The sequence below is a fragment of the Rhinopithecus roxellana genome, chromosome 8 (genome assembly GCF_007565055.1).
Source record: "Rhinopithecus roxellana isolate Shanxi Qingling chromosome 8, ASM756505v1, whole genome shotgun sequence".
NCBI lineage: Eukaryota > Metazoa > Chordata > Mammalia > Primates > Cercopithecidae > Rhinopithecus > Rhinopithecus roxellana.
The window spans coordinates 48,191,506-48,198,086 of record NC_044556.1 but is presented as its reverse complement, the minus strand read 5'-3'; the positions used below and the strand labels follow the sequence as shown (position 1 = coordinate 48,198,086).

The following is a 6,581-nucleotide window of genomic DNA, read 5'->3' as shown; positions in this document are numbered from 1 at the left end:
CTTTATCTGCAGCCAGAAAGCCAAAAGCAGGGTTTACCGCTGGACCCACAGTGCCATACGGTCAGGGGAAAAGAAGGAAATCCAACAGTACATAAACAAAGGCCCAAAGAGAAACCGTGGAAGTGCTCTATGCCTCACCGTTTAGCAGAAAATATCAAGCAACTCTCACCTAGCTGGTCTGTAGCTTCCACGAATGAAATAATGTATTCATTGCAGTCTTTCTGGTTGAGATATTTCAAATATTTGGTGGAACTTTTAATTAGAGGGAGAGATACTCTAGAGTGTGGAAGAAAAAAATGAGGGAGTGTGAGGATGGGGCGACTTTAGGACAGAGAAAAAGAGACAAGGAAGCCACGTAAACATTTTCGGGTGGGAGTGAGGCGATGTCAGTCTTGAACCCCGTTATGTTAGGTAAAGAGGGCAGCCCTCTTCTAGCACAAACACCGTTTCTCACATTGAGGAAATCACAGGGATCAGCAACTCTAGAGTGCGATGAAGAAGCTTCACTCTGGGAGAACCCCCTTCGTGACCGGTCTCTCCCCTGCCAGGTAAATGGGAATGAGCGCATGCCCTGCAGCGACAGCACAGCCACCTCGCCCTGGCCTGACGCTCAGGGTCACCACCCTACCCACTGCCGCCCCTCGCCATTCTTCCAAACTACTCTCAAACAAAGATTCCACCGACAGTCACCCCACAAGACAACCCAGGCTGCCTTTCAGCACCGGCTCCCGCCCCGCAAGCCACCGCGCACTCTCACACCCGCGGTTCTGCCCGCCGCCTCTGCCCAGTCTGTGCACTTCACTTCCCTGGCTCCCGCTCTCCCCTGAGCTCACAGTGGACGCGGCGTTCGTCCGAACCCCTCTTGGGAGTACTGAATGGAAAATAGGGAGCGTGCGCAAGTGCTTGGTGGAGTGTAGACGTTGTGGGATTTAACTGTGAGACCATCACTTCGACGTCCTAGTGCTGGTTTTCACACCTGCCTTCTGTTGGGGCACCGGCAACAGTTTTCCATTTGTGCCTACTCCACCTGCTGTCTTTGTTGGCTCAGCGAACATCGCCTCCCTCTACCGCTCAATCAGCAAATGGGACCACCGTTGAGGACCTCACCAGCTGCTCATCCTCCTCCCAACCTCGCGGGCATCGCCTCCAGTCGCCTCTTCCGAAGGCCTAAGCTGCGAACGTTAGCTGCGAACGGGGGTGAGGAGGCTCCGCTGACTGGCCGGTGCTCATGTCCAGAGCACGCACAAACGCCACGACTTGGCTTGGCCTCTCTCTTAATTATTCGCATCTCGGCCAGATAGGCGCCTCGTGGCGGCGGCGGCAAAGAGGGTGGGCTTATTGGGTACACCTCCACGGGGGCTGGCATCTCTGCACTGTTGTGTACAGCTGTGCGAGACGCTCAGTCGCTCTCTAAAGCCGCGTCTGCGGATAAAGGACACGGACATAAATATGAGCAGTGTGTCGTGAGAGGTGGTCCACCACGACTTGCCCTACTTCGCCCGGGTTTGCCCCTCGCTGCGGAGGCTGTTCTGCATCTGGCCCTTGGAGCAGGACCGGCTGACAGTGTAATAAAGGAAGATTCCCGTGGGAAGGCAAAACAATTACTTGACCGGGAATCGAACCCAGGCAGCACCGGTGAAAAGCGCCAAATCCTAGCCACTAAACCACCAGGGAGACGCGGGAAGGTGCTTTCTCTCCCTTCTTCAGTCTAAAACGACAGTTTCGCTGTGCTCTGGGAGGACTTGGGCTTTGTGAGGGTCGCTCTTTGCTCCTGGAGTCGTCTCAACACACCGAGGGCTCCGCGAGGCGCACCAAGGCCAGAGTCCCGAGTCCTGGAGCGAGTTGCAGCCACCCCGCCGCAGCTCACCACTGGCCTAGAGATGCGCCTTTGCGAGGAGGCAGCAAGTGGAGAGACCGTCGCGGGTCGCCAGGGCCGGAGCCGCGCACCGGGTTGCCAGGAGGAGGCGGGAGCGGGGAGGGGCCCGGGGTGAGACGGGGATACCCTCTGCATCATAAAGGACCCAGACCCCGGCACCCCCAAGATCATAAAGGACTCAGACGGATGCGGAAACCGAGACGGGCTGCATGGGAAACTCTTTCCAGGAAGGCTCCGGGGCCCTCAACTGGTCTCCCACCTTCCCCTGCAACCTGTGACACCTGCCATTTTCCCGTCTTAGGCGATGGCAACGCCACCCTTCCGTTTGCTCCGGGCAAAACTTGGAGAGTTCCCTCTGACGCTGGAGATTTTTCCTCAGATCCAAGATCCAACTGGTCGCCAATTCGTGATTTCCCATCGGCCAAGTGCGTGGGCATTGATCTACACTGCAAGTTTCTCCACCTCCGCGGAATGGCTACTTCGGGGTGGAGATGGGGTGGGGGAGGGGGGCCCCTCCCGCGGTGGATGGGGGGCCCTCCCGCGGTGGAGGGGGGTGCCCTCCCGCGGTGGATTGTAAGGTGTTTAGCAACATCCGTCGCCTCCGCTGACTAGATACATGTCAGGGTGTTAACATTCTCCCTCCCGCTTCCCCCAGTCGTGACCTAGCGTCTCAGTGGGGATGGGAGAGACATGTGAGGGCGAAGCTGCCCCCTGTTGAGAACCACTGGTGCGCAGTTGTCCTGCTCTCTGAACTTGTGCAGAGGACTCTCCAGGTGAAGGCTCAAGGATCGATCCAGCTCGAGACACCCTCGCTACCCCTCACAGTCGGACCTTAGGATTTAGGCTTTAACATCTTGACATCATGAGATTCGAAACCTTTAGGTCTTTTCTTTCGTTCTGTCCTCCAAATCGGCCTCTTCCGAGCCTGTTGACCAGGGCCAGCCAGGCAGAGGGCTGCGTTCGCTCAACGAGGCTCCTCTCGCCCCTCCTGGAGTTTCAGGCCTGTCAGTTGAAGAGAAGCTTTATGGGCCACTACAGCTGCTGCATAACTGCATGTTGCATGCAAGCCCTAAATTGCTGATTTTTAAACAGCCTGATGGGTTTACAAAGACAATTTCTAAATAGTCTTAACAACAGAGGTGCACTAAAGCCATTGTGCCCTGCAGCCCAGGATTCCAGTAAGTTCTTTCAGGACCATTTATGGAAGATTTTTAGAGCTGTCCTTGGTAACTCCCAAGAATGTTTTGGTTAGGAGTAGAATTTTAGATGTCATATATTTAAAAATTAAAACTAAAACTCTGGAACACATAGAGAGATGAGAATACATTCACTATCCTGAGCAGAAAGATTTCTTATAGAATAGAACAGGCTTTAAAAATAAAGAAAAAATATGGCAAAATTTCATCAAACTAAATGTTTTGAGAACTGAAATTAAAATCTGAAGCCACCCAACCAACTAGACAGACCCCTTCTTGGTCAAGGAGACCCCAGAGAAGTCTTAAAGACTGAGTTCCTGGCCAGTATTTGGAAGGTCAGACACCTGTCTTTATACTCTTTCCCTTTTGTGGTTTAGACACAACTGACCAGCATTATTGTTAAAATAGAGATCATAAGACTGACAGAACAGACTCCTTACCATAGTAAGATACTATATTATAAACAAGACCTAAGACCATGTGAGGCAAAGTTAAGTCATGCACCCCTCAACTTAAAGAATAAACTATGTTCTAATTGCCACAGATTTCTTTCTTCTTCCTTTTTTTCTCTAGCTAAACAAGCACTGGCCTTGAGATAAGCAATGCTGAAGCACTTGCAGCTCACCCATTACCATAAACTGGCTGAGCCCTCCCTACACAAGCCATAACGACAGTTTTGATTGGACAAGAGACTGATTTCAGTACCTTTCTCTTGATAAGAGACCACTGACTGTGAACTGGTTCTAGACAGTTTACAGAGGCTGTGCACCTGATTGCCTTTGTGTCCCTGCTTCACCTATTGAAGCATAAGGCCTAATTATAATGTACTGAAATGTTGTCTCCACCCCAAAGTGAATATCGGTTGCATGTAACAGACATGTTTACTCAGTATGCATGCAGCAGGATCCCTTCATGAATATTCAGAGCTCCTCCTATTCCCTGTTGAATATGTATATGTGGCCAACCAGATCAACATAAATCCCTGTTTCCCGCCCCTCTCCCTGGAAACCTACTTTTCAGGTTTCAGCAAGTGGGTATGCCTCCCAGTCTGTCAGAATGGACGCCTTGCAGGCTGTAACCCTTTATAAAAAATAAAATCTCCTTTCTTTCTAAATTTATAAATTGTGTGATTTTTCACTTGACAGCTTTCAGTTGTCAGTCAAGTCACTGACTGGGAAAAGTCATTTGCAATATATTTATTTGAAAAATGACTCAATTCCTGAATATATAAGAGAGCTTTCATAAATCAGTAATATAAAGCTAAGCCAAATAAAATTGGGCAAAATATCCAAATAGGCCTTTGAAAAGGATAATTTCTTATATGTTGGAAGCCATAAGAAAATATGCTTCATAGTATTGCTCGTTAGGCAAGTACAAATTAATTCCACATGGAGACATCACTAACCACTCATCAGTATATGGTTACTTTTTTAATTTTCTGAGACAGGGTCTCACTCTGTCACCCAAGCTGGAGTGCAACGGTGCGATCTTGGCTCTCTGCAACCTCCCCCTCCTGAGTAGCTGGGACTACAAGTGCATGCCACCATGCCCGCTAATTGTTGTATTTTTAGTAGAAACGGGGTTTTGCCATGTTGGCCAGTTTGGTCTGAGAGCACAGCTACATTTTAAAAAGTTAGTACACCAAATGCCGACAAGAATTTGGTGCCACTTCAACTGTCACTGCTGGTGAAAAAACATTCTAGAAGACTGGCAATTTATACCAATGTTAAACTTATACTCAGGTCATGACCCAGCAATTGAAGTACTTCCATGAATCTCAAGTGCACAAAAAGACTGTTATAAGAATATTCATCACAAGAATTCAGTAACACCACAATTGAGAAGTGATCCATGAACTACGTGGATATATCTCATGAGTATAACGAACATAGCTGCAGAAAAAAGGCCAGATACAAAAGATATGTCCATTCACTCATGTGAACTTTAAGAACAGGTGATTGTAACCTATGGGAATAGGCATCAGAATAGTGATTAAGAGGACACAGGGTGAGAATTGCCTGGAAGGGGCTCTAACAGGCCTTTCTCAGATGATGGCAATTTTCTATAACTTAAGCTGGATGGTGATTACATTTATCAAAATTAAACTGCACTAAAGACTTGTGAACTTTATGTGAACTGTAGTTTATTTACTGTTCTTATTCCTTGAACCCGGGAGATGGAGGTTGCAGTAAACCGAGATTGAGCCACGACATTCCAGCCTGGATGACAGAACAAGACTACATCTCAAAAGTACTAATAATAGTAATAATAGTCTTAACAGCAGAGGTGCACTAAAGCCATTGTGTCTTGCACAATCTTATTTTATGAGAATTTTTATGCCCTTATAAAAATCAGTGGATGGGGAATGGAGGCAAGCCGGTGTCGACCATGAAAACTGGTTTAGATTTTATTGTAAACTCACTAAAAGCTCGTTCTCATTTTGTGTTTTTTAAAAATCCCACTGATACAGCTGTTTTCTCTACCAGAAAGACTATAACTGCATTATTTCATCAGTGGAAGCTACAGACAAAGGGTCCTTGAGAGGTGGCATCTTCACCTACGGGATTTTTTTCTGCTTAATTGTGAGACTAAGAGCACGTCCAAGTTTTCCTTTTGGCCAGGCCGCCCCCTAGTTTATGCACTGTGGGCTAAACTCCAGAAGCTGGTGCCCTTCTGGGCCTGCGGTTTACTCTGCTCTCTGGAGGCTGCTAGGATTAAAGGTGAAGCAAATGACAGGTCTATTAGCCACAATCGCAGGATACAAAACACTGCTGTGACTCAGATTAGAACCCAGGTTGCAGCAACCACAACTAGAAGTATTAACCACTACACGACCGCAAAGCCTGCTGACAACCATTGTACCTCTTATATATATATATTTTTTTAATGTAAAAACACTCACACTATTTTCTTTTTTTTTTATTTATTTTTTATTATTATAGTTTAAGTTCTAGGGTACACGTGCATAACGTGCAGGTTTGTTACATATGTATACTTGTGCCATGTTGGTGTGCTGCACCCATCAACTCGTCAGCACCCATCAATTCATCATTTATATCAGGTATAACTCCCAATGCAATTCCTCCCCCCACCCCCCTCCCCATGATAGGCCCCGATGTGTGATGTTCCCTTTCCCGAGTCCAAGTGATCTCATTGTTCAGTTCCCACCTATGAGTGAGAACATGTGGTGTTTGGTTTTCTCTTCTTGTGATAGTTTGCTAAGAATGATGGTTTCCAGCTGCATCCATGTCCCTACAAAGGACGCAAACTCATCATTTTTTATGGCTGCATAGTATTCCATGGTGTATATGTGCCACATTTTCTTAATCCAGTCTGTCACAGGTGGACATTTGGGTTGATTCCAAGTCTTTGCTATTGTGAATAGCACTCACACTATTTTCTATGCTTTATTCTTGGACGTCTGCAGATTTTCGTGCTTTTCTCTCTTTCATGTACTTCTCCGTTACTCTCTCCCCACTCTGCTACATAATTTTAAAAAGTCTCATCTC

At 47.4% G+C, this 6,581-nt stretch overlaps 1 pseudogene; it reads right to left on the bottom strand.

The window, feature by feature from the left end:
- Positions 1-414: 414 nt before the first annotated feature.
- Positions 415-556, bottom strand: LOC115899308 (annotated as a pseudogene).
- Between the last annotated feature and the right edge of the window lie 6,025 nt (positions 557-6,581).